Below are 16,330 nucleotides of genomic sequence, written 5' to 3' on the forward strand. Positions count from 1 at the left end.
TTAATTTACATAATGGTTTATCATACACTTCAATATTTCAAATACACTTCATTAGGCACCACCACCAGCAGTTACATGCTTCCTTATAGTTCCTGCAAACTTTGCTGTGAAATGCAGCCTCTCCAACTATTAGTGATGCTTTAAAAGAGAAGGAAAAAAAAGAGACTCAAACTACCCAGAGCTGTGTTCAAACAGCTTTTTCAGCTCCGCTTGCACAGAAGGGGCTACCCACTGGTCAGTGGTGTGGGGGCAGTGCTGCCCCAGCCACACCGTGGTGGGAAAGACAATTTACTTGTCCCAAATTGAGAGGAAATAATTTCTCAGTACAATGTTTTCAACTCTGGAAAAATAATCCTGTTTTTTTTTTTTTTTTTCTCCCGAAAGCTGGAGGAAATTAGTACCTGAGGTGCCCTGGTTCCTGTGCATGTTCCTGCAGCAGGGAGTTACCAGGAGTGGGAGAGATGGGGAAATTGCATGCCTGAGCCAGGTCCGGTCAGGGCGTAGCTCCAGTGCATGGACCTTGATGGACATCCTCTGCAGGTGAATTAAAAGGACTTCGAGTCCTGTTAACATCACCAGCTTTTCAGGTGCGGGATCACCATGTAAGATGCTGTGGGAAACACAGGTTTGTGAAACTCTGGGAAATGGCAGGAGCCGTGTCAGTTCAGGCTGCACCCGAGGCTCCCCACCTCGCAGTGCCGGCGAAACCGCTGCAACAGGGGAGACGCAGAGCAGCCTGCCCTGCCATGGGCATTGACCAGGATGAGCTCCGGGGCTTTCATTATGGCTGCTTTCTTTGATTGCTGCCTAATGGCAATAGGAACTGTGGGGAGAAGGCCCCTTCCCGACAGGGTACGTGGTAGTGAGCGGGGGTGATTTCGGGACGGAGCACGGTCTCTTGATTGCTGCATGCATGTACTGTCAGACTTGAACCACACCAGAGGCTGCTTTCTGTAAGCACAGTCAAAAGGTGCTGCTTAATATAGTTACATGTTTGTATTTTATCTGAGTTTCTGGGGATGAACTGAAATTATATCCTGTACCTTCAGCTCCCCCGTACAACACAGGAACAGCCCTGCAGTCACTGATGCACTAAAGAGGGGTTTTGGTCAGGATTAGAGATTGTAATTTGGGCATTTTAAATGGAGTGGAGAAGACTCTATTTCCAAATGGTCCGTAAGTTTGATGTGTACATTTCTGAGACCCGTAATTCATACATGGAGAGTACACTGACTCACACTGGAGGTCACTGAACAGTGTTGGGATGGAGCTGAGCCAGGTTGCGCACCTGCAGCACCCCCGGTGCAACCCTGCGTGCAGCAGCCTCCGTCCTCACGTGAAGTTCCAAGTGACAGCAAGACCGTGAACAGCCTGGGATCGGGGGGTCAGCTGCCTCCGGCGTGGTGGGGGCTCTCGGGGAGCACAGCAGATGTTCAGTGTGAACGACAGGTCAAGGGACGTTTTACTGAAGGAGAGCTATTAATAGGAATTGCACCAGTATTAGAGGGGCCTTAGCCAGCAGCTCTGCAGTCCTTGGAGGCTGTGTCCCTGCCACAGCCTACAAATGCCAGCCGTGAAAGGGAACGGCACGTTTCGTGCCTTAAACAAAGCAGCGGCTGCTTGCACGGCCCAGCAGAGAGTGGGCAGGTGGGGAAACACGGTCCTTGCAGAGCCAGGCGGCTGGAGCGCTGATTCCGTTCCTGCTCCAGCCAGGTCTGAGCCACTGCAAACTGAGGGATCTTCTGCGGTGCCTGGTACAATGCTGTAGGGCTGTGCGCTGGCTTTCCCCTGTGTACATGTGTGAGCATGTGTGTCACATTTTCAATAGCATCTTCTTACATAATTTATAGCAAGGATAACATAAAGGTTATTTTAAAAAATAAAACAACCTTCTTTACATTTATTAAATTTGCTGGAGCATCCCATATGCACCTTTGCAAACTCCAGTATTACCCACAGGGGTCTGATCTGCATGTCACATTAGGCAGATGGAATATTTTATTTACTCCACCTAGGCTGTAATGGAGAATTTAAACTATTTGCAGCAACATGTTTGTGTTCCAGAAAATGGCATAGGATGCTACAGAGTGCCCTGACACGCTTCTGTACCTTAAATACACAAGATCATTGGGAATGTGGAGCTCAGACCAGCTACTCCTTGGTAAATCTTTCTGCAGCAACATAAGGCAATTTTAGTGCTGCCAAATACATATATATATTTTGCTACCAAATCCTATGTTTCTTCATTAAAAATAGGTTTTTACTTAGAATGAATCGTTGGGTTTTGGTTTATTAATTTTTGCCTTAACCTGAATGTCACAATTTTGCCTGTTAAAAGCCATTGCAGTGGATGGAAATGAGGAAACTTTAACCATTGAACATCATGTTCTTGCCTTTTAGTAGCTTGTCAGTAAAGTGTATTAAAGATTCAGCTGTGCTCTGATAAGAATCATGAAGGATGTATATATTTGCATTGTTTTTGGCAAGAGACATCCAAATGATCTGTATTTATTATATAAAATTGATTTTTTTTGGCATACATGCTATTTTTCATGGATTTTGGCCTCATACCAACACAAACAGGGTGATCTTGAGCAAAGCCATGCATTTTCAAGTCTATTTGGAGAATTTTCAAAAGAATCCAGGGTCACGAATTTGTGTGTGAGTTTACTCTTGCAGCAGATAGCAGAAATGGTGGAAAACCACATTTCCAGCGTGGCTGCAAGGTGTCAGTTGTTGTAAGGATTTCTTCAATGTTTACAGTTGTTCTTTGCAAGGGAAGTGCTGCAGCATTGGAAACTCCAACTGGTAAGTGCTGGGGAGGTGGGGGAGCTGCAGGTGGGCTCGGGCAGGGGCAGAACCACTCCCTGGTGCCGCTCTCTCAGCTTGCTGCTTCCGAGAGCCTCCTCTTCTCCAGAGCTGGATGAATTACTCTGCCAGAAGCTGTCTCCTGCTGGAACCTGCCCACTGCCAGGGGGATTTCTGACACTAAGACCATCGTGGTGGCTCAGGGGGGTCTCAGAGGATGCCGGGAGAAGGATCCTGGCTGGAAACCCCTTTGAGCTCCTCTCTGAATCCCAGAGACGCCGACCCTGCCTGCTGCCTGGACGTGGAGCAGTCCCGGGGAGGATGGAGTGGCGTCCCCTGTGCCAGCAACGCCGCCGAGTTGTGTGTCAGCCCTTGGTGCAGAGGTCAAGAAGCTGCTGGGGCCAGGAGACCCCAAAGGATGGGAGGTCATATGCGGCTGGACCTGCCAGAGTTGCTCTGGCCCAGGGTCTCAGGAGAGCTGGGAGGGGGCTCAGAGGCCCGAGCTCAGGCCCTGCAGGTTAAAGCTATGGTTCAAAACAGAGAAAACATCTATGGCACGGCTCGGTTTGAGCGCGTGACAGACGACGTCAGCCCCAGCGTCCAGTCTGGGGGACGAGCAGCCCCGTGCACGGCGGGACCCTGGCTGCGGGGTTTGCCACTACAGAGCTTCCCTGGCTGCTCCTCCCTGTGCATCGCAGAGGGTTTTTTTCCCCTAACGTGGGACCCGGCTCTGAAGCCTGGGCAGAGCTTACGTTCCGAAACAGAGACATCAGGCTGAAGCCCCACAGCCTGGCTTCCTCTGCGGATGATTGCTATTTTGGTTCCACAGGTGGTGTTAATATATTCCTCTTTAGACTCCACTTCCTCATACAGCTGAGTACAATGTAAATAACATCTCAGTTGTCATTTAAAAGGAAAGGAGGGAGATGACTAGAATTGGCAGAAAAATCACAGGCAGAGATTTCACTTGTGGTATTTATCATAGACATATTATACTCTTCTGTTAATGTCAGCTTTGTTCCTCCAGCCCTAGAAAGCTGCTGAGGACATGGGGATTGTCCGTGGGAAAACCCCCACGGCTTTTAATGTTTGGAAAGATACTGCAGGTACACGATGCTGCTGTCTCATCCAAGTCTGCTGTAGCCAGCCCGTCCCTGAAAACAGGGAGAAGCGGGACGCAAGGTGATGGGGCAGACACGTGAGCCAATAAACAGCACTGTCAGGGAGCTGCCCGTGGGACCACTGGAATTAAGAGGCTTATTCACAACTTTTCCAAACTTTTGTGAAGAGTATTAAATAAACAGCAGCATTTCGTGATGCCCTGCTCTGGCCCTGCCCCTTCTCACCTAAAACCAGGGAGCAGGGTCTGACCAATTTTAATATAAACTAATTAGGGGGGAAATACCAGCTGCAGAAGGGCAGTTTGGTCAGAGCTGATCAGCTCCCCTGGTCCAGGCAGGGCAGCGAGGGGCTTGCTGGTCCAGCTCTGATGTCTGGCCCAGGCTTTTAGGGGCTCAGCACCGTAACCCCAAGCTCTGCTCCCTCCAGCAGTAGCCTCTCAGCTTCAGACATGTCAAAATTAAGCTTTTTGAGTTTACTGCTCTCTGTGCTTTTGATCGTTTTTCAAGCAAAGACAGAGAGAGGGAGTTTGCAGGTCACTCAGGTTCGAGGGATGTGTTTATCCAAGGTAATGACCAGTGAAAGTAACACGTAACTTGGATGTGGGAAGTCGACTCCTGCCAACCACACACCAGAATTTCAATTAAAATCCTGCATCCCTTTGTGTGAAGGGTGCTCAGCAAATGTAGTGTTGGTAAAAAAATTGTGACACACAGGACTGCCCTGAGCCTTGCTTTTAACCATCAGTATATTGGGATTTTCTTATCAAAGAAAGAGCATTGTATGCACTTTGAATGAAGACAGCAACCTAACTGCAGAGATAATCTGGGGGCTCTTTGGAAACGTGCTGTACAGGAAGGTACCTGGTCTGGGGTGGAGGTCTCGCAGCCTCAATCTATTTCTAAACATTCCTCGCAGAAAGCCCTTCTCTTGGAATTCATTATGATAAAAATTTAATATGTATGTCTTGAAAAACTCTGTTGAACCTGGAAAACAGCCCTCCTGGAGACTCGTGAGCTCTCGCCTTTCAGAACATTGTTTGCTGAGATAAAAATATTTCTGCCACACTTGTCACATATATTTGAAAAACATATTAATCATTTAAACAAATATTAGCTCCGAAAGCCTATAAATACATTCACTGGGAGGAATATACCCTTTGTTGTAATATTACAATGAAAAATATGCTAATATAGTTGCCTAATTGCTTGTGTTTGAATAACCTCTTTTGTGACAATAAATGTTTGTGGCAGCATCATTCAAACAAGAAATGGAGAATCTGGTGCCAGTGAGGATTACGTGTGCCTCTGCCATCACTCCTGATGTGAAAAGAAAAGTGTCTCTTCCTCCTGTGTCTGGGAGCTGGTGCGGATGGAGAGCAGACGTCACGGCAAATATCATCAGGCTGGCACCGTTCCCAGGCCCAGCGACCCAGTGACGGGGAGGGATGCTGGACTAGCTGCTGCCCGGCCAGGGGGATGTTTCCAGATCCTCTGTAGGTGCCTGGCATGTGGGGTGATGTAGCCTGCACACTGGGTAAGCAATGCGAATCAAGGACCAATGACTGATAGCTGGGGAGATCTGAAATTGCATTGTACTTACCTGAAAAACAAAATTGAAGTGAGGGACTGGCCAGCAAAGGCCGGACCCAGGTTGGTGGCTGTAACTGCTTGCTGCCAGCCTGGATTTGTCCTGGGGCGCGGGCACCCTGAGACAGGCTGAGCCGCTGTGTGTCAACCCTCGCCTCACTGCAGGCAGGGAAGAACCCCCCCAGCCAGAAATGACTTGACATTTTTTTAAAACTTCCCTTTTGCTCCATTGCTGCATGCATTTGCAGGAGGCTGATTTATAGGCGAGCTGCCGAAGGGGAAAGTACTGGGATAAAGCCCGAGGTGAGACCAGGCTTCTGGGGAGCAGAGAGGGGACCTGCCCTGAAGCAAAAAGCAAGTTTCTCTGAGCAGCATCCTGTAAGATAAACCAGCTTCTCAGTCATGCTTCTGCTTGTGGAGATCTCTGTGGACACTTTCTCCCCCTCTCCTTCCAGGGGAAAGAAGGTGGCTCATTCTGCAGCTGCACATGTTGGTAACGACGTTGTTTCTGGCATTAGAATGATGTATCCCATCCTGAGCATGGATTCCTGTCCAGAAGTGCTCTCCAATAGTACTGGGATGAGCTAGGCATCTGGTGCAGTTCTCAGGTGACTGAGCTCTGGACAGCTTTCCACCGATGCAGTGAAATGATTTTTATCTCCGTGCAGGGGATGCAGTTTGGACTGGCCGGCAGAGTTGCACCCCCAGAAAGTGCAGGGACAGCAGAGCTTGGGGCAGTCGTAGTGGGACCCAGCAATTCGCAGAGCTGGGAGGATGAGGAACAAGATCATGCTGAGTGTGAGCTTTCAGCGTGTGCCAGACCCTGCAGGCATGAGCACAGGGCAGCGGTGTGCACCGGGATGCTGGAGCTAAGGCTGGAGGTTCTGAAAACCTCCAGGATTTTGTTTGTGATTTGGGTTATGTTAGTAAGTGCATTACCGAAGATTGAGCTGTGAGACTGTGAGCTCCCGTCCCCATTCACTCCAGTTTTGCCTGTCTGCAGCAGCATCGCCCTGAGCTGTGCAATGGGTGCGCAGACTTGACTGTATAGACCCATGCTGCAGCTGAAGAGGTGGATGAAGAGCGGTGTTAGACAGAACATGGGTGAGAGCAAAAAGCTCAGGCTTTCCCAGAAAGTTCTGCTTTTGTTAAAAAGCATGGAAGCAGGCAGAGTTAAGAACGGGCTGCCTGGCTGTGGGAGGGTCCCTGCAGAGATAACTAGCGGGGAGTGCCAGGCTTTTGCAGGGATGCTGTTCCTGCCCTGCCTGGGGCCAGGGTGAGAGCTGGAACTGGCCAACAGGACCCTTTGCAGGACTTACAGGAAGAAATAGATTGTGTTTGGTCCATTGGCCTTACTGGCACATCAGTTGCTGCTGAGACTTTTGCTTAATGAAAGCCTCTTCAGCTGAGCCAAAGTGACTCCTGCACGCTGTATATTGTAGGCTGGACAGAGTCCCCAAAGGTTTTTGCATACAAATTCAGCGATTCTGCTTATTTTCTTAGCCTTATCACACCTTAAGAGTTTAAATAACAACAGTACGGAGAATATTTACAGACTTTCTCTATCAGAGTCTCTTTCCAGAAACCCTACACCCCTTTCCGGGGAGGGTCCCCCATGCCTGCCCCCACCGGAGCCTGCCTTGTTTGCCGCTCGCACTGACAGCCGGAGCCCAAAGCCCAGGAGGGTGCAGGTGCTGCGAGGCCGCATCCAGGGCTGTGCACGCGCTGTGGGAACGGTGCTCCCCTCACAAAGCGCCCTTTATACTCCTGCTTCCCTTGGCTTCTGGCTCACGGAGATAAGGATCGGGGCTCTCTGGTTACAGCTGGGGCTCTCAGCATTGATCTGAATATCATAGCAGGGTGAATTTTTCCAGGAGGTGAAGTGATTTGGGGTGAGGTAGAAGAACATTGCTTGCAAGTTGTTTGCCACATCCTCTGGCTCCATTGCATTACTGAGGCTGGTCTCAGTATCTGGCAGTACCGGAATTCCAGAGTTCCTCGTGCACAGCCTCCTCTGCAGCAGACACAGATGGGGGGTTGTTATTGTAGTTCCGCACCAGTTAATGCCCACGGCAATGCTCTTTAAATGGCAATTGGCTCTCAGGGAGAGAGACTTCGCTCGGTAAGGAGTCATCTCCCTAGATATTATCTGCTATTCCAAGTCTAAGGGTGAAGGAAGGTCTCCCTCCTGCTCCTCCTCTGCCATCAGCAGCACACAGAATGAGGAAGAGTTAAACATAACAGCACTTAAGGAAAATATTGTAAAGTCCTCTTGAAATCCCCATCAAACTCAATTAGCAGGGCAATGATATACCTAAACAACTGGAATGGGTCGACTTTTTATGCTTTGCTGGATAGCTTCCAAGTTGATAATTAAATTGTGCTGGGCTGCAAGATAAGTGGCTACGAGTGTCTCTTATGCAGAAGCTTCGGAGGCTGATGGCCAGTAGCATGGACACCGTTCCCTGGCCAGGAGCCTCCTGAGCCGCTTCTCCGTGGGACCAAGCCCTGGGGGTTGGTAATCGTTCTCCCCGTGGTCTCTGCCCCTGCACAGCTAGGTCCTCCTGGGGTCTTCTTGGGTGGAAAGTGCTTCCTGCAGGGACTGGGCTGGACGCTGGGCTCACCAGGGGCAGCCTTGGCCTGGAGAAGCAGCTCTGGCAGGTGGGGGCTGCAGGAGCCCTCCCGGAGAGCTGACCACAGCTGGGAGTCTTGGGAGACACAGCTGTAAACAATATACATTCACCAATAATAGTGTGGTCAGATAAACAGCAGTGACTTTGGGAGCAGCAAGTGATACTGTCTGAAAGGTAGGGAGGGTTGTAAGAGCTTGCTGGGATTGTACCTGCCTTGGAGAATAGGTAGAGGTGTGTTCTGGGTGGGTGGTGAGTAAGGGTCTGGGAAAGGCTCCTGCTCCTTCCCTCTGTGTGTGTGGTTGACTGGCAAGAGCAGAGTGGTTTTTTGTGTGGTGTTTTTTTTTTTTAACAAATAGTTTGCTTTCCAAAAAATATAGTTCTGGGATGAGTGACAATATTTGTTAGCTTGGATTTAATCTAGCGACTAGTGGGACAAAATAAAAAGTGAAAGGGATATTTTTGGCAAAACAAAGGCTTGATTTCAAATTTGTCAAAATGAAGCATTTGAGCCTTCTGTTCTGGAAAGATGCTCTGTTTTGATGTAAAACTCTGTTTGATTAACAAAAGAAAATGAAGGGGGTGGGAAGGAAAGGCAGTGTCCAGACCTTGCAGAGCAGGTAAATCCCTCGAATGTTTAGTTAAGAGGCTGTGAATAGGGCATTGACAGCACCTGCCTCAGTGCAGAGGGCTAGACACACTTTAAAAATAAAGAACTTAATATACAAAGAAATGGTTGCCAGGGGACCGCAGCTGGCAGCTGCGCTGCCTTACTCTGTTGGCTCCTGCCTGTGTGGCAGTGGGTGATGCTCAGAGACAGGGACCCCTCTGCCAACAGCTGATGTTGGAGGGGAGCAGAGGTGGCATGGCCGGTGGGCTGCTGGGGCGAGTGAGGGCACTCCCTACATCCAAGCTCACCTTGGAGGGGTTGCTTGTCTGAGACCTGGCTGGTGCCTCCTCCCATCCCTCTGAAGCGTTTCTCTCTGTGCTGCGCAAAGCACTGCTCTGCTGGTGCTGCAGCCAGGCTCCCATGTCTTTTCACTGCTCTCATTTGTGCCTCGATACTCCAAGACCCCATCTATTATTCTCCTGCACATCCTGCTCCCCCTCCTTGCTCCATTCTCCTTTGACTCTGAGATCCAGAGTTCAGCTCTGCACGGTGAACGTTGTCTGAGTGTGGTGTCTCATCTTGCACATTTGGGTAAGTCAGCCATGGAATTATCCTATAATGTGGAAATCATACAATTTCTCTCTGATCTTTCCCGAGCTTAGCATTTCATCTCGCTTATACTAAATGCAGCATGACTAAGTAGGCAAGAAAGGGATTTGAGCCCTTTTGTTACTTAAAATGTGAATTAGATGTTCCTGAGGGAAGTTTGTGTCACATTTGCAAGTTAAAAATGCATCAATTATCTGTACATGGACCCCTTCCAGTGTGATGGTGAAGGAGGAGCAGAGCTGGTGCCTTCGGAGGACCCACCGCCCATAGAGGCTGCTTGCTTGTAGATGGCACAGTGGCATCCTTTATCCCAGGTTGAGATGCACCGTCCTGCTCCCTGCTCAAAGGAGGATTGGCTTTGAAGTTAGATCCAACTTCACAGCTAGAGCAGGTTGTCCTGGTCCTTTTCCAGATGACTTGTGAATATTTCCAGGGATGGAGATTCCATGGCCCTTGCTCCAGCATTGGACCACTCTCACAGTGAAGGAGTGCTCACGACATCCAACTGGAATTCTGCTTCTCGTGCACTCACAGGGAAGCAATTCATGTTTTGAGGAGCAGTGCTGTCCCATGTGTCACGTAGAAAAAATGATGAGAGGGAGCTTCCCCTGCCTGTCTCACCAGCTGGGTTTGAACAGTGTATGTAAGTTTGGTGGAGCTGGGGGCCACTAATACACAGCGAGCTTGGGGCCGTGCCTGCATTTCCCCTGTGTCCTGAATCCCTGTGGCAGTGGGAGCTCCCATGGGTGGCCAGTGCTCCTGCTGCACGAGCAGAACGGCTGGCTGGGAGCCTCAGGGCTGCGTGCCAGAGCCTGGAGGACTCTCAGCACCCCTGGGGTAAGGGCCTCTTCTGGGAGTTGCTTTTCAAGGGAGCGATGGCAGGGTTGTACAGTCCTGTGGCTGTTGCTCTTTCTTTCCTGTAGTGCTGTGAGTACTGAGGGCACTTCATCGCTGGGGCTGTGACAAGGATCCCCCCACTAATCAGCGGTTAGAACAGTCTGCCGTGGGCTCTTACCCTCCCTCATTTTCTCTCGGCTGGGAATTGGATGAGTGCAATGCTTAGTGGCACTCTAACTTGCAGTATAAATTGCACTGCTGTGCATTGCAAAAGGTCAAGCTGAATGACTTGATGAAATGGATTGACCTACTGAACAGCACTTCAGTCTATTTAAGGACAACCAATTGCAGCAAGACAGAATGGAAAAGCTGAGCTAGAGGAAGGGGGAAAACGGGCATAACCCCCGATTATCCAGTGTGGGGTGGAGTTGCAAACGGAGCCAGCGTGCACTGAGCCATGTGTTCTTGGGCTCCCTGGGGCAGTCCAGGTGCTGGGGCTGTGCTCAGTCCTTACGGGCTTCTCCCTGCTCTGCATTGGGTCTGTGCTGTCTCTGTCTACAGAAATCTGCGAGGGAACCAACTCTCATTTTGTATATTGTTCTCCTGGTATCAGCAGAGATGCTTGTACTCTCCAGTACCTTCAGGGCAACATAAAATTGGGAACGCTGTGTGTGATTTACAGTGCTGCATGCCATGCCATTAATAGCATGTGCCTGCTTCTGAAACCGCATGAGCTGAGAAAATGGGCTGAGGGGCTGCGGGACTGGGTCTGCTGGAGCCAGGCTGTGGTGGTGACTGCGGAGGCAGGACCCTGTTTTTCTGGCAGCAAACTTGACTGATGTCATCTCAGAAAGCTTTTGCAGCAAAGTTAACCTGGTCTGAGTCTCCCATGGCAGACAGCACACATCCAACTGGCTGGAGGCATTTCAGCAAGAAACGATTTTGCAGAGTTTCTCCATCCCCACTGTCCACCTCGACTCCTGCCGCAGTGGCCTTGGTGCTTGCGGAAGGAGGGTTGAGGGCTGGCTGTGAAGCAGCATGAAGGGATTGCCAGCCTGGGGCCACCTCCTGCCCTTCCTGTGGTGAGGGGACCTTTGGGATGCCACTGTTGCTCTCTGCTCCTTTTGTGGTTTCCTCCCTGTCAGCAGGTTTATTGATGAACATCTTGTACCCTCTGAATACTTGCAGGCTCTTACATGTGGCTGGGTGACCAGAGAACACTGTAAATGATGCAGAATTATTTACCCACTTTCTGGGCTGATTACAGGTGCTGAACATCACTGGATTTGGTTCAGGGCAGGAGCCTTCACACCTGAGGGTTTCCTTGCACAGCTCTGTCCATGGGCTGAATAAGCATTTGTGGATATATAGCTGTGTAGTATTTCTGTATGATGTCTTTTTGCATCAGATCTTCTTGTGAGACTTAGTCTTAATTAAGGAGCTAGAAGAAGTACTAGGTAATTTAGAGGATAGTCTAAAGGGTTTGAATAGTAGCTCAAAGCAGTGCATGGTTAAGTAATAACTGATGGGCTGGAATACAATCCTAGGTACTGTTTTTTAAGTAACAAATATAAACTCAGGAATTGAAGCCCATTGTTACTTAACTAGCCGCTATTTTTGCTCGCAAATGTATGCGAGTTCTTCAGTGTGAATATTTTGGATCCTCTGAGTATAATTGCAAAAGCTATGGTAAAGCAAACCCCATGTTTAAGCTGGTTTAGGTTGATTTCTTATGCAATCCTGATTTCTCACAGGATTACAATCAAGTCTCCCTACTGACCAGAGTTCCTGGCTGCCTCTGTAGCTAAAGAACAAGGGTGACCCGTACTGCAGTTTAAAGGACAGAGTTATGGGTATTTGTTCAGTAATGATCTCTGTCATAAAGCACAGCGCATTATATTCCCTTTATGATCCAAAAGAAGAGCTCTTGCAAGCAGTGTTATTGTGGCATCAAGGTAAAATGCTGTGGTGGTTTTGCATGTGATGGGAATTTGCATACTGAATACATAATTACACAGTACTGATTAACTCACAGGTAACATTTGTCTCTCCTTAAATTGCACAGGACACAAATATCAATGTGTCATTAATTTTTTTCAATGAAGCCTTATCTGCAACTTCTGCAATGCTGCTAAAGCAGTGCAGAGATGTCACAGACATCAGGCAGAGCAGCGACACCCGACACTTTCCCATTGCTGGCTTGCAGATTTCCTTAGGCACAAACCCATTTTTCACACCAGCACTCGAGCCCCTTGTCCCTACTTCTCCAAGTGTCAAATCTCATTTGTGCCGAAGCCTCTGGTGACGACATCTCTCTAGATAAATTATTCTATTGCCCGATTGACCTCTTGCTTATGAATACTTTGCCCTAATGTTTTACTTGAATTTTCCCTTTTCTGTTTTAAGGCTCTTAATCTTTGATGCTGAAAATCTCTGTCCCTTCCTACTTTGGGCAGCCACCTATTACTCTGCTGCTTCTGGGCTATTTCTGTGTGAGACCTCCAGGTCATAGAAAACTGCTGCCTGGAGGCTCCTGGCTGCAATGTATTTTGGGGAAGGGGATATTAAAATGCCCTCAGCAGGGAGCAGCCAGATGTCTAGAAGGTATATGTTTAAAGATGTGAGAACTGTAAACAGGACTGGCAGCTGCTGAGGGAGCTTTCTCCCCACAAAGAGAGGGAGATCATATGCTGCATCCTCAGCCTGATGTAAGGGGAAGGCAGGCAGACACAGAGCAGGCTGCTCTTCAGTAAGGGAACCATGAAGCTCAACTCATCTTGCAGCAACTGCATTAAGCAGAAAAGGCTCACCTGAGCATGGTTGCTTAGAAATAATAATAATAAAAAAATATGCAAAAAGAAGTGTGCCCAGTCCTTCCTTTTCTGGTAACCTTTTCAACTCCATCTGGTTGCTCTGTCTGTGCTGGAGTCCCCCCTCAGCGTGGCTGTGATGCTCAGGGGGGCTCAGCACCATCTCCCTGTTAGCACATCCCAGAGTGCTGGCTGTGCTGGGAAGATGCTGGTGTTGGACCCCAATCACCATCCCGCAGCTGGGCTTCTCTGGGGCAGGACCCCCTCGGGGCCTTGAAAGGTGGCTGGCCTCGTTCAGGTGAGTGTCGGAGTGGTCTCAGGACATGGGTATCACCTACCCCAATAGAGGGACTGGGGTCCCAGCTGCCTGCAGAGCCTGGTAGCCAGATGCTGGGAGAAACAGGGAGGTTTCTTTGTGGAGCTCAGCTGCTGGAGCAGCTGAAGGAAAGGCTGCGTTTTCCCTCCAGCCCAGCTGTGGTGCTCAGCAGCCTTTGGGAAGGATCCCAGCTGCTGGAAATGACAAGCTGAACTGGGAGCTTTTTCCAGTTTCAAACACTCTTTCTTGAGATGAAAAAGGTTAAAGAAGCCCAGCTGCTTTCTGAGTTCAGCAGCTGAGCTGGAGGGTGGGATAAAGGTTCCCTGGGATGGGAGGGAGATACAAACACTTCATCTGCCTGTTTGGAAAAATACTCTGGGAGTGTTATCTCTAAACAAATAAAAATGGTGTGGGAACAAGTGGCACGGTCTCTCTTTGGCTCTTTCGCTCCAGTGCCCTGGGGTCTCGGCACTTGCCAAAGCCAGAGGGCAATGGCCCCAGCAGAATGGCCAGCTTCGGTTCCTGAAATCAATGGCTATGAAAAGCTGCAGGTTTTCTTTAAAAGTAAGCTTCTAATTCTCCTGCTTGCAGAAGAGAAACCTGGCAAACACCACCTCTGCAGGCAGAAAATGAAACAAAATCCAGCTATGTTATTTTGGAGGCAACAGGGAGAAGGGGATTGGCATGGCGGGGAGCCCTGCTGGGGTGGGAGCACTTTGGGTGCAGGTGGAGGGGAGTGGGTGAGGATGGAGCCTGCCTGCTCGGGTGCCTGCAGTGACACGGCTCAAACCACCCCAATGCTGTGCTGCAGGGAGGGCAGGCTGCTCCTGCTTGGAGAGATCGTGTAAGGCCTGAGTCTGCTCCCAAGTTCTTCTAAGGAGAGCTACTCCTCATCTCCTGGAGCAGCTATATATAGGGAAGCCCTAAATTCTTTCCAGCGGTGAAGCAGAGAACTAGTTGTTGGTTTAAACTTCCAGTATGCATTGATTTTCATTGTGTCCCTTTAAACCTGATCTAGATAGAATTGCACAGGGCACTCCTGGGACAGAATTGCTACCACCTAATTGATTTTGATTTTATTTTCACTTCAGCAGTGTAATTATGAAAGCCAGCCATAATTATTGAAACACAACTAGAAGTATTTCATTATTAAAATACCCCTATGACTTATTATTAATTCATTAAATAAATTTGGATTATATTCCTCAATAATTAATGCACTGAAGTTTATTCTGTGAACTCTTCCTTTTATTAGTACTGTGTTAGCTGTTGGTATTAAAGGAAAAAAACCTCCCACCGAAGTATCGGAAAAAGTAGACAACTCGTTATAAAGTGAAGTGGGACCAGGGAGGCTTTGGTCTGGTTGGAAACCAGTCTTACAGAAAGCAGTGGAGCTGAGCTGACAGTCTTTCAAGCTCAATATGTGTTTGGGAAACATTTCTTAAGTATCCTGAAGTATCGATCAGCGCTCATCTCTGCACTGTGAAAACAGGCAGCCTTTCAGATACTGTGACTGGAGATGGCTCTTGGGGCTTGCTGGGGAGAGGGTGCTTTGGTGGGAGAAAGGGAGCTGCTTTTCTGGAAAAGATGGCATTTGGCCGAATGCTGCAGGGTGGGGTCCTGCAGGGGTTCATTTTCCCTTCTCTGTCCCCTGCTCGGGTAATATGATAAGTGAGGTTGTGTCCCTGCTGGTGGTTTGGCTTTTGGAGAGCTGAGGTCTCTCGGGGAAGCCGGGAGGCACTGGCCGCTGCTGAGCGTGCTGGCCGGTGAGCCAGGCGCTGGGGCCGTCCCTTGGGCAGGATGCGTGGGTGTCCGCCCATCCCAGGGCAGCTGCAGGTCCACGTGTGCCTGTCCTCCCTGGGGCTGCTGGTGGCAGCTGTATGTTTTGGCTCTCCAGCAGTGCTGGGATGCTCTGGGTGGATTCCCCTCTGGCTGCAGGAGCCAGCCCCAGTTACTGCCCTAGATCCAGGCAGAAGAGCAGCTGTGTATGCCTCGCTGGAGGCAGCCCAAGGCTTTTGGGGTTTACTGGGACCCTGCTTTGGTGGGGACTTCCTCCGCCCATGAAATATCCGGGAGCCCATGGCTGAGCACATCTGTAACGGCACTGCTTCCCAGCTGCGGCTCCCACAGGAAGTTTTCACCATTTACGCTAGCACAGGATGAGTCTATAAAACTCAGCTTTCCCACTTAGCATGTCTGAGTTTCGCACATTGTATTTGATGTGTGTTTATAGGAAAAAACAGACAAAAACATTGACTGGAAAAATGTGTTGATTCAGAATCTGCACTCTTACTACAGAGCTCTAAGCTGAGATAGGGGGAGAAAAAGATTTCAGCTAAATAGTTGTATCGCATTGCCGTGGTAACTGGAGTTTGAAAAGTAAACAGGCTTCTGGGGAAAGACTGTTCCCCTCTGCACAATGCTTTCTCCCTGTTCCAGTCCCAGGGGTGCAGCAGTCTTGGAGGAGGAGGAGGTGGTGACCGCGGACCCTCTGCTGGGAGCCGGGAAGGAGCCTGGCAGGGGCAGGTGCTAGGCAGGTCCCGAAACTGGAGCCCAGCCCTGGGTGCCTGTGCAAGGGGCCCCGCTCCCTCCCCATGTGCCGCTGTTCCTGCTGCGGCTGGAGTGGCCGGGAAGTGCATCCTGTCTAACCCCCATTGCCCCAGTACAGATGAAAATCAAATCAAACCTGCCTCTGTTGATGTTCTCCTCCTGAAAATATTGACATTCCAGCAACAAATGAACTCCCCTAAACAAGAATTTTCCTGATGAAATATTAAAAATCAAGGGAAACTGGCAGCCTGGGTGAACACTTTAGCTCAGCTGTTAAAGCAATTGCTGTGTTTACCACCCGATGGGTGCTCCCGGTGCTCCTCCTCCCCAGGAACTACAGCAGCTCGCCAGCTCCTGCTTGGGGTGGCTCTGGAAAGGGACCTCCTTGGCAGCTGTGTGGCTGGAGATGGCCAGGTGGCCCACTGCATCCCTCTCTCCTAAGCAACTGCCAA

Source organism: Buteo buteo, chromosome 11, assembly GCF_964188355.1.
Source record: "Buteo buteo chromosome 11, bButBut1.hap1.1, whole genome shotgun sequence".
In the NCBI taxonomy this organism is placed as follows: domain Eukaryota; kingdom Metazoa; phylum Chordata; class Aves; order Accipitriformes; family Accipitridae; genus Buteo; species Buteo buteo.